Here is an 18,402-nt window from a genome sequence, read left to right on the forward strand (position 1 = left end):
CAGGAAATTAAACAGAATTTTATCTTCTATGGTGGTGGTTTAGTCACGAACTCCTGCCTGACTCTTGTGACCCCATTGACTGTAGCCCACCAGGCTCCTCTGTCCATGGGATTTCCCAGGCAAGAATACTGGAGTGGATGGCCATTTCCTTCTCTAGGGGATCTTCCCAACCCAGGGATGGAACCCCAGTCTCCTGCATTGCAGGCAGATTCTTTACTGACTGAGCCACCAGGAAGCCATATCTTCTGTAGATAGTTTGAAAAACACCTGAAATAAACTCCAAACAAGCTAGTTGTCAGCAAAACTATAATGTCTCTCCCTACACTTAAGTAAAAAGGTTCTAAGAAAAAGAACTTTTTTTTTTAAAAAAAGGATTTTTAAAATTCCCAAATGAAATAGTTCTCAGAAATATATGTAAGGAGAATGATAATTTAATCTCTGTGCCAAACACTGTCTTTGTGACAGTGCCGTCTGCTGCCTTTGCTGACATCCTTTTTACTCGCATGTGGCGCAATGGAAAGGAGATTTGACTGGGGAATCAAGAGCTTTACGTTCTAATTTTAGACTTAGATGGTCTGGCTTTTGGTAAGTCACTTAAAATCCCTAGGCATTAGTTTCCACATCTGCAAACTGTGGGGCTGGTACAAGAGCAATATTTGGCTGCACATGATATTCACCTGGGAAGTATGTTTAACACATAGCCAGGGCAAGCTCTCCAGCTGAGGATGGTGTCAGTAGCTCTGGGTGGTCCCCAGATATGCGTGTTTTGAAAAGATCCTCATGTGTAGCTGGGGCTGAGAACCCCTGGCTTGGTATCAGATGCCTTTTCTGCTTCAACATACAGTCGTTTTTGGAGTTGCTCTTCCTCTCAATTACAAGATGATTTTTATTTGAATTTACTTAGCATATCTACCACCTATCATAATTATGGTTATTTTTGTCTTGTCCTCGTTCCTATGCTGTAGTTTCCTCAAACACAGAGCGTGTCTTACTCATCTTCGTGTGCTTGCTATTCCTCGGCACATGGACTTTGTTTGCTAAACTGTATGAAGAGTTAATAAGCTTACTCAAACAATAGCCTTTTTCCTTAATAAAATGAATTACAACTGAAACTAAACAAAAACACCTGATCCTGTGGTTCTTGGGAACTTGCAGTGCAGATTCAGGCAGGGCAAGCTGGAGGTTCTCAGAGGCTCTGAAATATTTCCAAAGTGCAATGTTGGTGGAACCATGTGATCTTTCATAATACCATGGTTTAATTTCAACTTCAATTGTGCTCAATATATGTTGGAGAATGTGTGTTAAGTTTCGTAGGAAAATGACTTGGAGTTTAAGCTCAATTTATTGATGAGTACTTGAGCAAAAATGTTGCTTTGGGAAGATGGTGGTTATTGAAAATCTCAAAATCACAGGAATGGTTTATATAACATACCAATGATTAGGTAAGAGGCAGTTGATGAGAAGCAGTTATATAAGGTATTTCTCTTCAGTGGCCATAGTGAAGCTGCACATGCAACCTTTGCATATTTCTGCAAAAAGAGACTGAGAATATCAGGCATAGTTTTACTAAATGAGGTTTCCATCCAAGTTTTAAAAATCCGATTAAACTCTAATAAATTCTTTCTATTGAAGCTGAGAACTCCAATAGAAATGTTATTATTAAACGCTTTGACAGTGCTATATTTCCCCAACTGGTAACTTTTAAAGAGGTTTACAACTTTTAAAGACTTGCTGTGTTTTAATGGTCCGTTCAAATTCTTGAAATAAAATTTGAAGTTTGAAAAGTATAAGGTGAAGTCTGATTGAGAAAAGCAAATGAGGGAGATCTGGCTTCGATCCCTGGGTTGGGCAGATCCCCTGGAGAAGGGAAAGGCTACCCACTCCAGTATTCTGGTCTGGAGAATTCCATGGACTGTATAGTCTATGGGATCGCAAAGAGGTGGACACGACTGAGAGACTTTCACTTTTCCAGCCAGAAAAATATGATATACTCATGGGGTTTTAGTAAATGACTAAATGACTTAGGCTATTTGACTACATTTACAGTAAAAGAGGAAAAGCTATGACAAATCTAGACAGTGTATAACAAAAGCAGAGACATCACTTTGCCGATAAAGATCCGTATAGTCAAAGCTATGGTTTTTCCAGTAGTTATGTACAGATGAGAGAGTTGGACCATAAAGAAGGCTGAGCACCAAAGAATTGATGCTTTAGAACTGTGGTGCTGGAAAACACTCTTGAGAGTCCCTTGTACATCAAGGAGATCAAGCCAGTCAATCCTAAAGGAAATCAACTCTGAACATTCATTGGAAGGACTGATACTGAAGCTGAATCTCCAATACTCTGGCCACCTGACAAGAAGAGCCTCCTCACTGGAAAAGACCCTTATGCTGGGAAAGACTGAGGTTGGGGGAGAAAGGGGCGACAGAGGATGAGATGGTTGGATGGCATCATCGACTCAATGGACATGAGTTTGAGCCAACTCCAGGAGAGTGAACGACAGGGAAATCTGGTGTGCTGCAGTGGGTGGGGCTGCAGAGCCGGACACAACTTAGTGACTGAACAACAAGAGTAAAAAAAAAGAGAAAGAAAGACAGAAATATACAAAACATCACCATATAACATATTCTCTTCAGAACTTGGGGTCCTTACCACTTATAGAAAAGGCAGGCATTAGACAATCAGGTTTCCCCCAAACTAGAGCTAGGAAGTAGTAGAAGAGAGCAAAAAGCAAATTCTCTTGGACTTCTTTAAAAAAATTTGAGACATAACTGGCATATAACTCCATGCCTTCTCATCATGTATATATGTATGTATCTGAGTAATATACACTATAAACTTACACATACACACATATAAATGGATAGCTGCCTGGAAGGCAGTGTGAAATGAAAATATCTCCTGCCATGTTAATCAACAAGAACTATCACAGCCATCAGCATTTTCTGGCCTCCAAACCTCAATGAGGGATCCCAAAACTGAGATCCAGCAGACACTGCCACCCCCACAGTGATTGCTGAGGAGCTGGGGGGATGCAAGAAGCAGCCACCTGCCACTCCCTAAGATGAACAAGGAAACAGGATTGGCCCCCAACAGCTGAGGTACACAAGAAAGGAATGAAGTCAGGGAGCCCAGGGGCTGGCATCTTCCTATACATAGAACGCTAAATTCCTTAACCTGGTACTTGATCTTTGATGTTCAGACTGCCTGCTCCCTTTGTTGCAAACTTTTATATAGCCTGACTTCCTCCTTGCCTCCTTGGAGCAGTTTTTTCAGAGTTACTGAGAAGAAAAGTTATGACCCACCTAGACAGCATATTAAAAAGCAGAGACATTACTTTGCCAACAAAGGTCCGCCTAGTCAAAGCTATGGTTTTTCCAATAGTCATGTATGGATGTGAGAGTTGAACCATAAAGAAAACTGAGTGTTGAAAAATTGATGCTTTTCAACTGTGCTGTTAGAGAAGACTCTTGAGAGTCCCTTGGACTGCAAGAAGATCCAACCAGTCCATTCTAAAGGAAATCAGTCCTGAATATTCATTGGAAGGACTGATGCCGAAGCTGAAACTCCACCTGATTTGAAGAGCTGACTCATTAGAAAAGACCCTGATGCTGGGAAATATTGAAGGCAGGAGGAGAAGGGGACGACAGAGGATGACATGGTTGGATGGCATCACTGACTCAATGGACATGAGTTTGAGTACACTCCGGGAGACGGTGATGGACAGGGAGGCCTGGCGTACTGCAGTCCGGGCGGTCGCCAAGAGTCCGACACGACTGAGCGACTGAAATGAACTGACTGAACTAAGACGATCTCTCCTAGGCTCGGAGTCCTAAACATTCCCACTAAATAAAACAACTCTCTCCTTTAAGGCATGACATTTTTTTAGTCAGCAGCAGGAATAAAAATGGACGTGGTAAAAAGTAGCTACATAAAAATTAAATTACCTCAACCTAAACATTTAAGCTGGAGAAGGCAATGGCACCCCACTCCAGTACTCTTGCCTGGAAAATCCCATGGACAGAGGAGCCTGGTAGGCTGCAGACCATGGGGTCGTGAAGAGTCGGACACGACTGAGCGACTTCACTTTCACTTTTCACTTTCATGCATTGGAGAAGGAAATGGCAACCCACTCCAGTGTTCTTGCCTGGAGAATCCCAGGGACGGGGGAGCCTGGTGGGCCGCCGTCTATAGGGTCGCACAGAGTCGGACACGACTGAAGCGACTTAGCAGCAGCACCAAACATTTAAGCAGAGACATTACTTTGCCAACAAAGGTTCGTCTAGTCAAGGCTATGGTTTTTCCAGTAGTCATGCATGGATGTGAGAGTTGGACTATAAAGAAAGCTGAGCGCCGAAGAATTGATGCTTTTGAACTGTGGTGCAAGGAGATCCAACCAGTCCATTCTGAAGGAGATCAGCCCTGGGATTTCTTTGGAAGAAATGATGCTAAAGCTGAAACTCCAGTACTTTGGCCACCTCATGCGAAGAGTTGACTCATTGGAAAAGACTCTGATGCTGGGAGGGATTGGGGGCAGGAGAAGAAGGGGATGACAGAGGATGAGATGGCTGGATGGCATCACCGACTCGATGGACAGTTTGAGTAAGCTCCGGGAGTTGGTGATGGACGGGGAGGCCTGGCGTGCTGCGATTTATGGGGTCGCAAAGAGTCGGACACGACTGAACGACTCAAGTGAACTGAACTGAAACATTTATATTCTTTAGTGTCTTATCAAGAATCTGAAACTGTGTTAAGAAAAAGTGATGCAGAATTGTCACTAAGCAGTTCACTTGGTGAGACGTGGGGGTTGACTTAAGACTTCTGACGAGTCAGTAGCACAGAGGAGACACGAGGAGTTAAGCAGCCAAGAGAACCCCTCCTGGTCGCCCCGTCTGCGTCTCCGGAGCCCGCACGGTCGCCTCTCTGCGTCCCCCTCAGGTCGCCGAGTTTCCGCAGCCCCGGCCGCCGCAAAGTGGGCGGGGCTTGGGGGGGCTGGCGCGCGCTGCTGCCTCACAATCGTGGCCGGCGCCTGCGTGACGTCAGCTCTCTACCGCCCGCCTCCCGCGCCTGGAAAGAGGCGGCCGCCCATTGGCTGCACCGCTGGCGGCCTCGGGGCCAATGACAGGGCGACGAGCTGCGGGGTCCGGACTTGACGTTGTGCGGCTACCCTCGGGGTTTATTTGGCTCCGGGGCCTCTCGCCGCCGCCATTAGGAGCCCGCTGCGTCCGAGGCAGCCCCCCCTCCTCGCTCCCCCCTCCCCTCGGCGTCCCCCCGCCTCCGCGCCTGCTCTCCGCCCCTCTGCCCCCGCCTCCGGCAGCGGGAGCCGCGCGCGGGTCCGCGGAGACCATGTCCTGACTGTGGGGAGAGGGCGGAGGCGGCAGCAGCGGGGCGGGCGGAGGCGCGGAGGGAGGCGGAGAGGGGCCGGGCTCGGCTCGTCGCCGCGGGCTGCTCGGGGGGGAGTCGCCGCCGCCGCGGCTGCCGGGCGCCGAGCGTCGGACGGGGAGGAGGAGCAGGAGCTGGAGGAGGAGCCGCCGCCAGGTAACCGGGGCCCCCGGGGAGGGCGCCCTGCCTCAGGCCCCTGGCGGCCCCGCCGCGCGGCCTGGCCGGCCCCTCGCTCCTTCACGGCACCCTGGCCGCCGGGTCTCCCGGGCCGCCCCCTCTGCGTCTTCCCCCACCCCACCCCCGGGGGCAGCATCGCCGGCGAGGAGAGGGGAGGGGGGCACGGGCTGGCCTCGCCGCGCTTCCATCTTGGGCTTTCCTAGTGAGGGGACAGGCCCGGGGCTGTGGGAGGGTGTGGGTCCTCCCGGCTTGTTTACCGACCATCGGTCCGCCGCGGCTGGACGCGCTGCCTGCCCTGCCGCCTCTCTTCCGCCAGATTACGCCCCCCCGCCCCCCTCCCCCCGCCATTCCCCCCACCCCAACTTCTTTTCCTGCCACCTACGGGCTGGTCTCTGCAGTAGGGCCCTCAATACTTGGGTCCGTCGCCACAAGTTGGTACCGCTCCCCCCAAACTTGTATTTCAGCCCACCCCCCGGCGGCTTCCTCTCCGCCTCTCGCGGGTGCCTCCCGTTGTTTCCCTTTTTCTCAGAAAATAAAGGTGGGGGCCGACAGGGGTGGGCTGAGGGGCGGTGGGGGGCTGGTGAGGGGGAGAAGCTGGAACTAGTGGAAAGATTGTCTGGCCCTCTCGCTCGCAATAAACGATGGTTCCGTGCACACTTACCTTGTTATTCCCTTGGCTGTGGCTTGGTGTGTGGGGTCATTCCACAGACAAAAGGACCATAATGAATACTTGCATGTTAAGCTCGAGGGACCAGCAATTGAGGTTCAGCCTGGAAGTTTGAGCCGACCCCATTTATCTTTGAGATAACCCCGGTGTTTGGAAATTCTTCTGGCAGAGAATTTGGTATTTCAGTCAATTGATTCCGTAACTCCGTAGACTTGTATCAGGTTAAACGCCGTCCCCTTCCACCCAAGTACTGTGGTCTGTGTGTTCCCTCTGTGATCTGTTATGTTGTTGTCAATAAATTTAATGTACAGAAATGTTTTAGGAATCCAGTTGAAGAGAAATGTTTCGCTCTTAGAAACGTTATATAATGAGTGGTTTTTTCCTGAGGTCTCTTTTTTTAGTTGACTTTATCACTTGTGCGACCTCAAGGGTACCCATGTTTTGATCAAGCATGGATGACTCAGTGTTCAAACCATAAGCCAGGGGAAACCATGAGGAATTTTGATCTTGGCTTGTGCTAGGGGCCTTAGGAAAATCATTTAATCTACGTTTGTGAACAATTAAGCTGGACCTCTTCTCCTGGTTATTAGTAGTATTAATTAAATGAGGCAATTATAAAGAAATTTAGAACTCTGCTTCCCTGTTTGATTTTTAGCTCTTGACAAGATATGCAGTCACCTTCTTATGCTAAAATTTCATAACATTGTTTTTGTAGGGCTGTTAGTGGCACTAAGAGGACAGTAATGGCATATTTTAATCTTTGGGGAGGATCCTGTTTGAATGTCATGAGGGATTTTGATTTCTGTTGTTGTTTCAAGCCCTTTTATTAATGCTTGGGAGCATTGAGACACCCATTTATTTACTTTGGAACGTGCTCGGGTGGGTACGATGAACTCTTTCATGGCAGTGTGTTTTAAGGCTTGTGGCCTTGATTCAGTTCTGTGCGCTGATAAAGGTTTTGGCATATTACATTTAAAATCTGAGCTTAGCATAGGTTTGGAACTCAAGACCCAGGTGTAGGATATTTGCGATAAATTGCCTCCTGTGTGTAATTGATATAGTGAGAGCTGTTCAGTGTGCTTTTGTGCTTAGCTTGCTTTTATAATAGGTGGAAACGTGAAACAAATGGGGATTGCAAAAGTGGACCTCTGTAGCTTTTTGTTTAACTTGGGTCAGTGTCAGTATTTGTGCACTACTGCTCACTTCCCTCCTTCCCCCCAAAGAAGCTCTTGTACCTGGACTTTGAATACGTTTTTCTCCCGGTGATGTGTTTCACCTGGAGTATTTGTGCTTCACTAATGCTTTGAGTAAATAATATCTTGCACATGTTAACATTCACCTTCTCATATCACAACATAAAAACTTCCAGACACTCCCTGTTACATGCAAAGTAAGGTTGTAACTCCTTGGTGTGGTTTTCAGGTTTCTTTATAATCTGTCCCTGATCCATTCTTCAATCTTAACTCGTATTTCTTCCCTTTGTGAATCTTGTAGTTCCAGCCAAACTAACTTGTTTGTTGTTCCTTTGAAGTCCCTCTTGGCCTTTCTTTGTGCTTTTCTTTCTGTTTGAAACCCTCTTCTTCTTGTGTTCATAGATATTCCCTTTATTCTGGCCTTGAGAAGCCTTCTTGACTACTTCAACCCCAAGAGGTCTATTCTCACCTCTGCAGTGTGAGACTGTTTTCCTTATCTTTTTTTTTTTCTCTCCTCCTCACAATATGCTGGCCTGGATTTCGATTTATCTTTTTATTCTACTTCCCAATTAGATTTTTAAGATCTTTGAGGACTCGGTATGAACCCTAAGCCCTACATCTGTGCACCATATATTACGCTCTGAAAATATGGATACATGGTCTGACAAAGTGTTTTTGGTTTTAGAGATGTTCTAGAATATGAAGTTTGTACTTCTCTAAGTATTGGAGTTGCTGGAACCTTGATATATGAGGCAAAATACTGGAAACTGTTGGTTCAGTCATATCTGACTCTTTGCGACCCCATGGACTGCAGCACGCCAGGGAAGTCTAGCGTGCTGCAGTCCATTGAAAACTATGACAATCTCTAAAAATTTTTTTTTGCCAGTATGTTTGTATCTAAGTGGCTCAGTGGTTTTTTTTAAAAAAAAAATCTGCCTGCCAAGCAGGAGATGCAAGTTCGATCCCTGGGTTGGGACAATCCCCTGGAGAAGGAAATGGCAGCCCACGTCAGTATTCTTGCCTGGAGAATCCCATGGACAGAGGAGCCTGGTGGAGGGCTACAATCCATGGGGTCACACAAAGTCGGACACGGTTTAGAGACTAAGCAACATTATCAGCGTAATTCTTTCTATAGAGGATGCTTAACATTTTGATAATGATCATTGTGTTATTCAAATAAAAGTAAGTACTACAGGTCTGTGGTTTATTTCATCTTTGAGTCTGGGTCGGTTACTTGGGTTCGAATTTGGCACCAGTGACATTATGGTCGTTTCATATTTGTATTGTTGTTGATGTTTAGTTGTAAGTCGTGTCCGACTTTTTGTGACCCCAGGGGCTGTAGCCTCCCAGGACCCTCTGTCCATGAGATTTCCCAGGCAAGAATACTGGAGTGGATTGCTGTTTCCTTCTCCAGAGGATCTTCCCGATCCAGGGATTGAACCTGTGTCAGCTGCACGGCAGGTGGATTCTTTACCACTGAGCCACCAGGGAAGTTTACAGGTAGCATTTAGCATCCTGGGAGGGGAAGTTCATCTGTCATCTCAGTTTGCATTTTTAACCTCAGTTGTTGGCTGCATGTGTCACTAATCATGAGGCAGGTGAGGCTCAGGAGAATGTGATTCACTGCTACCTGTCAACACTGTTGGAAGAAAAACACAAACTGGTCCATAGTCGTTTTGTTTACCAAGGATAATACGTGTAATTATGCGGTACATGGGTGGTTGCTGATGCAGTTGGAAAATAGGTGTGTATGTTCCTGTTGTGTTGTGTGTGTGAGTGGGAGGCCCGATGGTTTGTGGATACAGAGTCTCCTAGCAGTAAATCATCTTGATTTATCCATTGCATCTATATAGAAACTTGTTCTCTTCCTCCAGTTCATCAAAATACTTTTCTCCCCCTTAAAATTGATTGGTTTTTAGAAACTAGTTTACATAAAATCTTTTTTTAAGCTTCGGAAACCTTTTTAGCATAATTGAAGCTAACATTGGTCTGTTAACTTTCCAGAAACACTAAACATTTTTACTTAGGCTACTTGCATTTGTAAAAGGGACTGTCATAGAATTACATCAGTAATTTCACCACTTGAGAAATCAGGATCAGTAAGCATTCTTTGCTGTCTGGTATTTTGGTTTGACAGGAGTCATTAGTTTGGATTTTAAAATGGAGGTTGGTTAGGTAAATTGAACATAAAATTAATAATTTTTCAGGTGCCTAATGAACTTTTTAGTAATGAAAACAAACACTGATTTCCTTTATTTTTATAGTTAATTTATTGAGGACAGACTGCCCCACTCCCTCTCAAGCAACACAACGCAATTTTGGTTTTTTATTTTGTATTGTTTGGCAAGTCAGATTTTTATGTGGATTGAATTTACATAAGTAAAAACTATTCAAATGGATAAAAGCATTGTTGAAAATCAGTTGCACATCTCCAGGTGTTTCTTAATTTTAAGGAATATCAGCTTAGGGTATTCCCTGGTGGGCCAGAGGTTAAGACTTAGCTTTCCAATGCATGCGGTCCAGGATCGATCCCTAGTCAGGGAGCTAAGATCCTACATGCCTTGTGGCAAAAAAATGAAAACATAAAACAGGCAGTGTTGTAACATTCAATAAAGATGTCAACAATGGTCCAAATTTAAAAATATTAAACAGCTTAAATAAACTTAGTTCATATAACTAAGTTTAGTTCATATAACGTAAAATTCACCCTTTTAAAGTATTCATTTCATTAGTTTTTAGTGTATTCACAAAGTTAAATAACCATCACCACTATTCAGAACATTTCTCTCACCCTCCAAAGAGACCCTGTACTTATTTGCAGTCTTCTCCCTTTGCCCCAGTTCCTGGCAGCTGGAAATCTACTTTCTCTGTGGATTTGCCTGTTCTATGTAAATTGGTTGTTGTTCAGTCACTCAGTAGTGTCCGACTCTTTGGAACCCCATGGACTGCAGCATGCCAGGTTTCCTTGTCAAAGAGTTTGCGCAAGCTCATGTGCATTGAGTCGATGATGCCATCTGACCATCTCATCCACTGTTGTCCCCTTCTCTTCTTACCCTCAGTCTTTCCCAGCATCAGTCTTTTGCAACCAGTCGGTTGTATCAGGTGGCCGAAGTATTGGAACATCAGCATCAGTCCTTCCTTCCAATGAATATTCAGGGTTGATTTCCTTTAGGATTGACTAATTTGATCTCCTTGATGTCCTCTCAAGAGTCTTCTCCAGCACCACAGTTCGAAAGCATCAATCTTTGGTGCTCAGCTGTTTTATGGGCCAACTTTCACATCATAAATGACTACTGGAAAAATCATAGCTTTGACTATACGGACCTTTGTCTGCAAAGTGATGTCTCTGATTTTTAATACGTTGTCTAGGTTTGTCATGGCTTTTCTTCCAAGGAGCAAGGGTCTTTTAATTTGGTGGCTGAAGTCACTATCTGCAGTGATTTTAGAGCCCGAGAAAATAAAGTCTGTTACTGTTTTCCATTTTCTGCCCATTTATTTGCCATGAAGGAATCATACAATATGGTCATCCCTCAGTATCCATGGGGGATTTGTTCCAGGATCCGCCTCGGATATCAAAATCCAGGGGTACCCAGTTCCTTTATATGAAATAACCAAGTATTTAAGGTTTGTCTAGATCCATAGGTTTATGCACATCCTTCTATACACTTTAAGTCATCTCTAAATTACTTATAAAGCCTAATATAATGCTATATAAATAGTTGTCAGTGTGTGTAAATTCAAGTTTTGCTTTTTGGAACTTTCTGGGTATGACCTTTTGTTTCTGGCTTTGTTCACTTAGCTTGATGTTTTAATGTTTATCCATGTTGTAGCATATATTAGTACTTCATTCTTTTTATGGCTGCATAATGAATATTCCATACATGGGTGTATATCACATTTTGTTTATATTTTTCTATTCTTTGAGGGACATTTAGGTTTTTTCTGTGTTTTGGCTTTTATGAAATATGCTGCTATGAACATTGTGTACAAGCTTTTGTGGGGACATAAGTTTTCATTTTTCTTGGGCATATACCTAGGAGTGGAGTTGCTGGGTTATATGGTGTCTCAGTGCTTAACCTTTGAGGGACTTTGTGACTGTTCTCTTCCAGCAGTGTATTATGAGGATTCCATTTCTCTACATGCTCATTAACACTTGTTTTTTTTATTATAGCCATCTGAGTAAAGTGGCGTCTCCTAGTTTTTACTTGCATTTCTCTAATGGCTGATGGTATTGAGTATGTTTTCACGTGCTTATTGGTCATTTGTGTAGCTTTAGAGAAATGTCTATTACAGTCCTTTGCCCATTTTTCAATTGGATTATTTGTCTTTTTATTGTTGGATTGTGAGAGTTCTTTATATATTCTGGATAGAAGTCAGATGATTTGCAAGTGGTTTGCAAATACTTTCTCTTATTCCATAGGTTATCTCTTCACTTTTCTCGGCTTTCTTTGAAGTACAAAGATTTTAATTTTGATGTTCAGTTTATCTATTTTCTTTTGTCATTTATGCTTTTGGTGTTATCTCTTAAGCCATTGTCTAATCCAAGGTCAAGAAGATTTGCATTTCTTCTACACATTTTACAGTTTTTGCTCTTACATTTAGCTCTTTGATAATTTTGAGTTTTGTATGTAGTATGAGATAGAGATCTAACTTTACTCTTTTTGCAGATGGCTGCCTAGTAGTCCCAGCATCATTTGCTGAAATTCAGTTAGCTTTAGTAACATAATTATTCTCAACTAAAATTGATTATATATGCAAGACAGCATTCCCTGGGTGTCTGAAGAAATTATCCTGACGTTGCAGATGGAGAAATGGAGTTCTACTGGGTTGCAGCAGTATCCTTGTGATTGGAATTCTGAGGGCAAGACATTTCTGTAACTTTTAACAAGTCACTTTTAAATCCTTTTCTGATTGGGGTGGGTAATTAACTTCATTTTTTTGGTATTTAATGATGCTAAAGTTTGTTTTTAAATGTGGGAATGATAACAATTTGCAGAACTTTTGACTAATCTTTGTTTGAAATACTATCCTTTGATATCAGTGGAATAGTGAATTGCTTTTTGTTGACTAAATGATCAGTGAGCGGCTGTTTTATAGCAAGCTCTGTTTATAGAGACATAAAAATGAGTTTTTTTTTTTTTAATAGTTGATCATTCGAAACAAACCTTAATCCACTAAACAAAGTACTGTGAAGTGGTAAAGAAATGACTAATTTAGCACAAAATTATGATTGGATCAAGAAGGGTTGTACAGGAGTGGAAACAGTTAAGCTAGGCTTTGAAGAAGGTTTCTAGGTGTGTGTGTGTGTGTGTATGTGTGTATATATATATGTCTGTACACAAACACATACAAGCGGGATGAGAGAACATTGTTTGCAGAAGCAACCATATATAGTGAAGGGATGGAGACGTGACAATTACATGTCACATATAAGGGCCAGCAGAGGGTATAGTGTGGCTTAAGCATGTGGTTGAGGTTGGAGTATCGATCCTAACACCTGGATGTGAGTGCCTTACTCTTCTCCAGTCCCTACTCCTCATTTTCCCTTAGAGCTAGTATTGTCGAGGAGCTAGAAAATAGAAAGGAGAAATGATCCTCTCCAGTGTGGATCGTCTTTACAGGTAGGAAGAAGGAAGGGTTGCCTCTGTGTGGGGAGGGGATATGATGAGGCTCTTTGTTGTATTAAGTTTAAAATCTGTATTTACATTCTAGTATATAGAGAGAGCAAACAAGGGAAAAACAGAAGCAAACAACCAAATACCCAAACCAAACCCAGATGGTGATAAGTGCTCTGCCAGCAATGTAATGAAAGTAGGATAATGTGGTGGAGAATGACATCAGTGCGGTGAGGGAAGATTTTTGAGGAGGTAATATTTAAATCTAGTTTTTGATGACAAGAGCTGGCCGTGTGAAAATCTAGGGAGAGAGAATTCTAGGCAGAGGAGATTGCTCCTGGAAAACTCTCACGGCGAGCCTCAGCTTGCTTGTAAAAGGAACAGAATGAAATCTGCTTTTATGTAAAGATTTGCAAGAAAGACTGGGGAAATTTTAATTTTATTCTGAGTGAGTAGGGTATAAGACTTGTGTGGTAACCTGGTTTAGGCTTCTAAGAGACGCATCTGGCTTCTATGCAAGGATGGTGGCTAGATTAGAAGCAACAAGATTAGTGGGGAGGTTATGTAGTAATCCATGTGAGAGTTGGTGGTGGCTTGGAGGGGGGCATGATAGGGTAATCTGGAGAAAAACTCAGATTTGGGGACTTGTTTTGGAGGTAGTGTCAATGCCTCATGGTAGCCAGACACAGTGACTATACAGTCAGTCCATCTTGTAATCTAATAGTCACGTTTCATTCTGGGAAAATGTTTTTGTAACTCTGGAAGGCTGTGGTGTATTAGTTGGGAAAAATAGAAGTCAGAATTTGAGCTTTACTTCCTGAAGTTTGGGCAAGTTCCTGAACCGTAGGCAAGTTCATTTTACCTTTCCTGAAGCCACAGATTTATTGTCATTAAAATGAAGATACTTGTACCTCAGAGGGATTCTGTACCCGAGGGTTTGGAAAGTACCCAAGGGTTCTGAAGATGAAGTGAAATAATACAAATGTTCTGTGATCTGAAGCTTCATATAAAATCGAAGGTGTATTATTTCAAACTCACATTTGTTCATATTATTTATAGGATGTAGATCTTGAGAATATTGGTACTAGTCCCCAAGCAACAGTTAGAACTGGACATGGAACAACAGACTGGTTCTAAATAGGAAAAGGAGTACATCAAGGCTGTATGTTGTCACCCTGCTTATTTAACTTATATGCTGAGTACATCATGAGAAACGCTGGGCTGGATGAAGCACAAGCTGGAATCAAGATTTCTGGGAGAAATATCAATAAACTCAGATATAGAGATGACACCACCCTTACGGCAGAAAGTGAAGAGGAATTAAAGAGCCTCTTGATGAAAGTGAAAGAGGAGAGTGAAAAAGTTGGCTTAAAGCACAACATTCAGAAAACGAAGATCATGGCATCCGGTCCCATCACTTCATGGGAAATAGATGGGGAAACAGTGGAAACAGTGTCAGACTTTATTTTTTTGGGCTCCAAAATCACTGCGGATGGTGACTGCAGCCATGAAATTAAAAGACGCTTACTCCTTGGAAGGAAAGTTATGACCAACCTAAATAGCATATTGAAAAGCAGAGAGATTACTTTGCCAACAAAGATTCGTCTAGTCAAGGCTATGGTTTTTCCTGTGGTCATGTGTGGATGTGAGAGTTGGACTGTGAAGAAGGCTGAGCGCCGAAGAATTGATGTTTTTTAACTGTGGTGTTGGAGAAGACTTTTGCGAGTCCCTTGAACTGCAAGGAGCTCCAACCAGTCCATTCTGAAGGAGATCAGCCCTGGGATTTCTTTGGAAGGAATGATGCTAAAGCTGAAACTCCAGTACTTTGGCCACCTCATGACTGCAGTCAAGAGTTGACTCATTGGAAAAGACTGATGCTGGGAGGGATTGGGGGCAGGAGGAGAAGGGGACGACAGAGGATGAGATGGCTGGATGGCATCACCGACTCGATGGACGTGAGTCTGGGTGAACTCTGGGAGTTGGTGATGGACAGGGAGGCCTGGCGTGCTGCGATTCATGGGGTTGCAAAGAGTCGGAGACGACTGAGCGACTGGACTGAACTGAACTGAAAGACAGATAACACATCATAATTTTTTCAGGTGAAGAGCCTTGGATCTCAAGGATTTGGCAAAATCCCCGACTGAGTAACAGGTGGAGAGGGACATGAACTCACATCTAAGAAGTGCAGTGCGTTCTTCTCTATATGAAATATTGAGAGATGGAACTCATCTTCCCAAAGTAAAGTACAGTACATTTTCCCATAATAATGCTTTGGTGAAAGGCAGTAAATCACTGAAGGAAAATACTGTAGAATATTCTTGACGCACACATGTGTTTGTGTTTGTAAGGATCTTTTATGTTCTTTTTAAGACTTTTAACTTTAGTGGGGTGTTGACATTTTTAAAGTTGCTGAATAGCAACACCAGATTTTTCTTTTTTGAACAGAGTACTTTGGTGGAGATGTGAAGTATTAAGGTAGGAAGACAAGTTAAAATAATAAAATATTTGAGAGAAGTAATGAACTAAGACTTGGTGGTAGCGGTAGAAAGAACTGACAATTCTTGAGAAATATTTGGGATATAGGAGGCCACATTTGCTCTCATACAAAAGGACTGTTGTGTACCTGTTTCGTGGACTCCCAGGTGGCTCAGTGGTAAAGACTCCACTGGCCAATGCAGGAGACAAGAGATGCAGGTTTGATCCCTGGATCAGGAAGACTCCCTGGAGGAGGAAATGGTCACCCACTCCAGTATTCTTGCCTGGAAAATCCCATGGACAGAGGAGCCTGGTGGGCTACAGTCCACGGGGTCACAAAGAGTAGGACACGACTGAGCACGCACGCACGCACATGGACATATATAAATACAAATATGTTTTCCCACCAGAACTGTCTGAAAGTAAATTGCAGTCTTGATATCCTTTAATCTCTAAATATTTCAGTGTGTATTTTATTAAAAAAAAAAAGGGCTTTCTCCTATGTAACCACAATAGAGGTATCAAAGTCAGGAAATTAACAGTGTGATTAATTCTTAAGAATAAGATTCTATAAATCTTAAATTTTGCCAGTTGTTCTGTTAATGTTCTTTATAAACACAAAAGAAAATCTGAGATCATGTGTTTGTTTTTTATAAGCTCCTTTAATTGGAACAATTAAGTCCTTGTTTTTCATGATAAGTTTTTGAAGAATATAGGATTAGTAATTTTGTAGTAGGGCTTCCCAAGTGGCACTAGTGGTAAAGAACCCACCTGCCAATGCAGGAGACATAAGAGATGCGGATTTGATCCTTGGGTCAGGAAGATACCCTGGAGAAGGGCATGGTAATCCACTCCAGTATCCTTGCCTGGAGAATCCTGTGGACAGAGGAGCTTGATGGACTATAGTCCATAGGGTCACAAAGAATTGGACACGACTGAAGTGACTTAGCACACATGCAATTTTGTAGAAAGTCACTTAATACGGCATTTCTGATGTTTTCTCATGATTGTAGTCAGAGGATGTACTTTTTGGCAAGAATACGACACAGTTTTGTTCTTAGAACAATATAACAAAAGGCAAATGATGTTTTTCCTGGTGTGGTTAACTTTGATTATTTAGTTAAGGTGTCTGCTGGCTTGGTGACATAACCAGTTATGATTTTGGGGAAATACTTAGAGACTATTTAAATATCCTGTTAATACTCAAATTTTCACCTACTAGTTTTAATGTTCACTCGTGATCGTTTTTTTTTATTCTAGTGGGAAGACTGCCAAATGGTGAATTTTTAATCGAGTTAGTTCTTTTGCATTTCTTTGATTTCTGTTGTAAGGAGGAACTTTTCTTCTCCATTATATATTTGTTAGTTTGGAGACTTACGGAGTTTTCTTTTAGTCCGTACTTCAAAAATCTTTTCCTATTTTTATGTGGGTGCTTGAGTTGATTCACATTTAGCTAGTGGGAGCCCTTCATGTTAATTTCAGTGTCTTTTTAAAATTCAAAATGTTGGGTGTGAACATATTTCAGATTTCATTTTTCATTTATTTTTTTGGCACTTCTGTTTACTCATTTATCTTTGGCTGCACTGGGTCTTGGGTGCTTTGCGAGGGCTGCTTTTGGGTTGCGGTGTGCAGGCGTCTCATTGTGCTGCTTCCCTTGCTGTGGATGGATCTCTAGGGCTAGTGGACTCAGAGTGGTGGCGCATGGGCTTAGTTGCTCTGAGGCATGTGCTCTCTTCCCAGACTCGGGATTGAACCCGTGTCTCCTGCATTGCAAGGTGGACTCTTAACCACAGGACCACCAGGGGAACCCAGATTTTATTTTTTAGAGCAGTTTTACTAATAAGTTCACACCAAAAGTTATGTAGTTTTAAAAACTTACTGTCATTCTGAGGACTGTTTTTTTTTTTTTTTTTTTAAGAAAATATTTCCTGGATATTAGTGACTAAAAACATTGTTAAGTAGATTTTTTAAAGTCTTTATTTTTTAGAGCAGTTTAGGTTCACTACAGAATTTAGCAGAAAATAAAGTTTTTATACTCCTCACGCTACACATACATAACCTCTTTTACTATCAGCATCCTGCACCTGAGTGGTGCATTTGTTATGTTGATGAGTCTACTGTGATGCATAATTACCAGAGTACATAGCTTACATTAAGGTTCATTTTTGGTGTGTACATTTTATGGGTTTTGACAAATGTATAATGACATGTATCCACCATTATAATGTCATACAGGATAGTTTCATTGCCCTAAAAATCCTCTGTGTTCTGTCTGTTCATCCCTCCCTCTCACCAACCCCCTGATCTTTTTTTTTTAATCTCCATAGTTTTAGTTTTGCCTTTTCCAGAGTGTTATGTACTTGGAATCAAACAGAATATAGCCATTTCAGACTGGCTTCTTTCACTTAGTAATATGCCTTTATGGTTCCTCCATCTCTCTTCATGGCTTGTTAGTTCATTTTTCTTTAGTGCTGTTTTCTTGTCTGGATGTACTACAGTTTATCCATTCACCTTCTTAACTTTGGTTGATTGCAAGTTTTGGCAGTTATGAATAAAGCTGCTATAAACATTCATGTGCAGGGTTTTGTATGGACCTATAATTTCAACTCCTTGGAGTAAATTCCAAGATACACAATTGCTTGGTCATATGGTAAGAGAGCCTGCTCAGTGGAAAAAGACCCTGGTGCTGGGAAAGACTGAGGGCAGAAGAAGAAGGGGGTGACAAAGGACGAGATGATAAGATGGCATCATCGCCTCAGTGGACATGAGTTTGAGCAAACTCTGGGAGATAGTGAAGGACAGGGGAGCATGGCTTGCTGTAGTCCATGGGGTTACAAAGAGTTGGACATGTGACTTAGCGACTGAATAACAACAATGTGGCAAGAATAGGGGT

The 18,402-nt window shown here is 42.7% G+C and overlaps 1 protein-coding gene and 1 long non-coding RNA gene across 3 annotated transcripts in view; one reads left to right on the forward strand and one right to left on the reverse strand.

Annotated features, from left to right (window-relative positions):
* LOC112581636 overlaps positions 1-6,350 on the reverse strand; it is a 36,491-nt gene extending 30,141 nt beyond the window's left edge. The window contains exon 1 of the long non-coding RNA XR_006547863.1: positions 6,221-6,350. This is a non-coding gene — a long non-coding RNA (uncharacterized LOC112581636). The remainder of the gene's footprint in view (positions 1-6,220) is intronic.
* Positions 5,143-18,402, forward strand: part of ZRANB1 (zinc finger RANBP2-type containing 1) — a 72,399-nt gene continuing 59,139 nt past the window's right edge. The window contains exon 1 of one of the 2 annotated variants that reach the window (XM_025274344.2): positions 5,143-5,538. The gene's annotated coding sequence lies outside the window, so the exon portion shown is untranslated. The remainder of the gene's footprint in view (positions 5,539-18,402) is intronic. The other variant, XM_025274345.2, reaches the window with a different exon arrangement.

Source organism: Bubalus bubalis, chromosome 23 (genome assembly GCF_019923935.1).
Source record: "Bubalus bubalis isolate 160015118507 breed Murrah chromosome 23, NDDB_SH_1, whole genome shotgun sequence".
Taxonomy (NCBI): domain Eukaryota; kingdom Metazoa; phylum Chordata; class Mammalia; order Artiodactyla; family Bovidae; genus Bubalus; species Bubalus bubalis.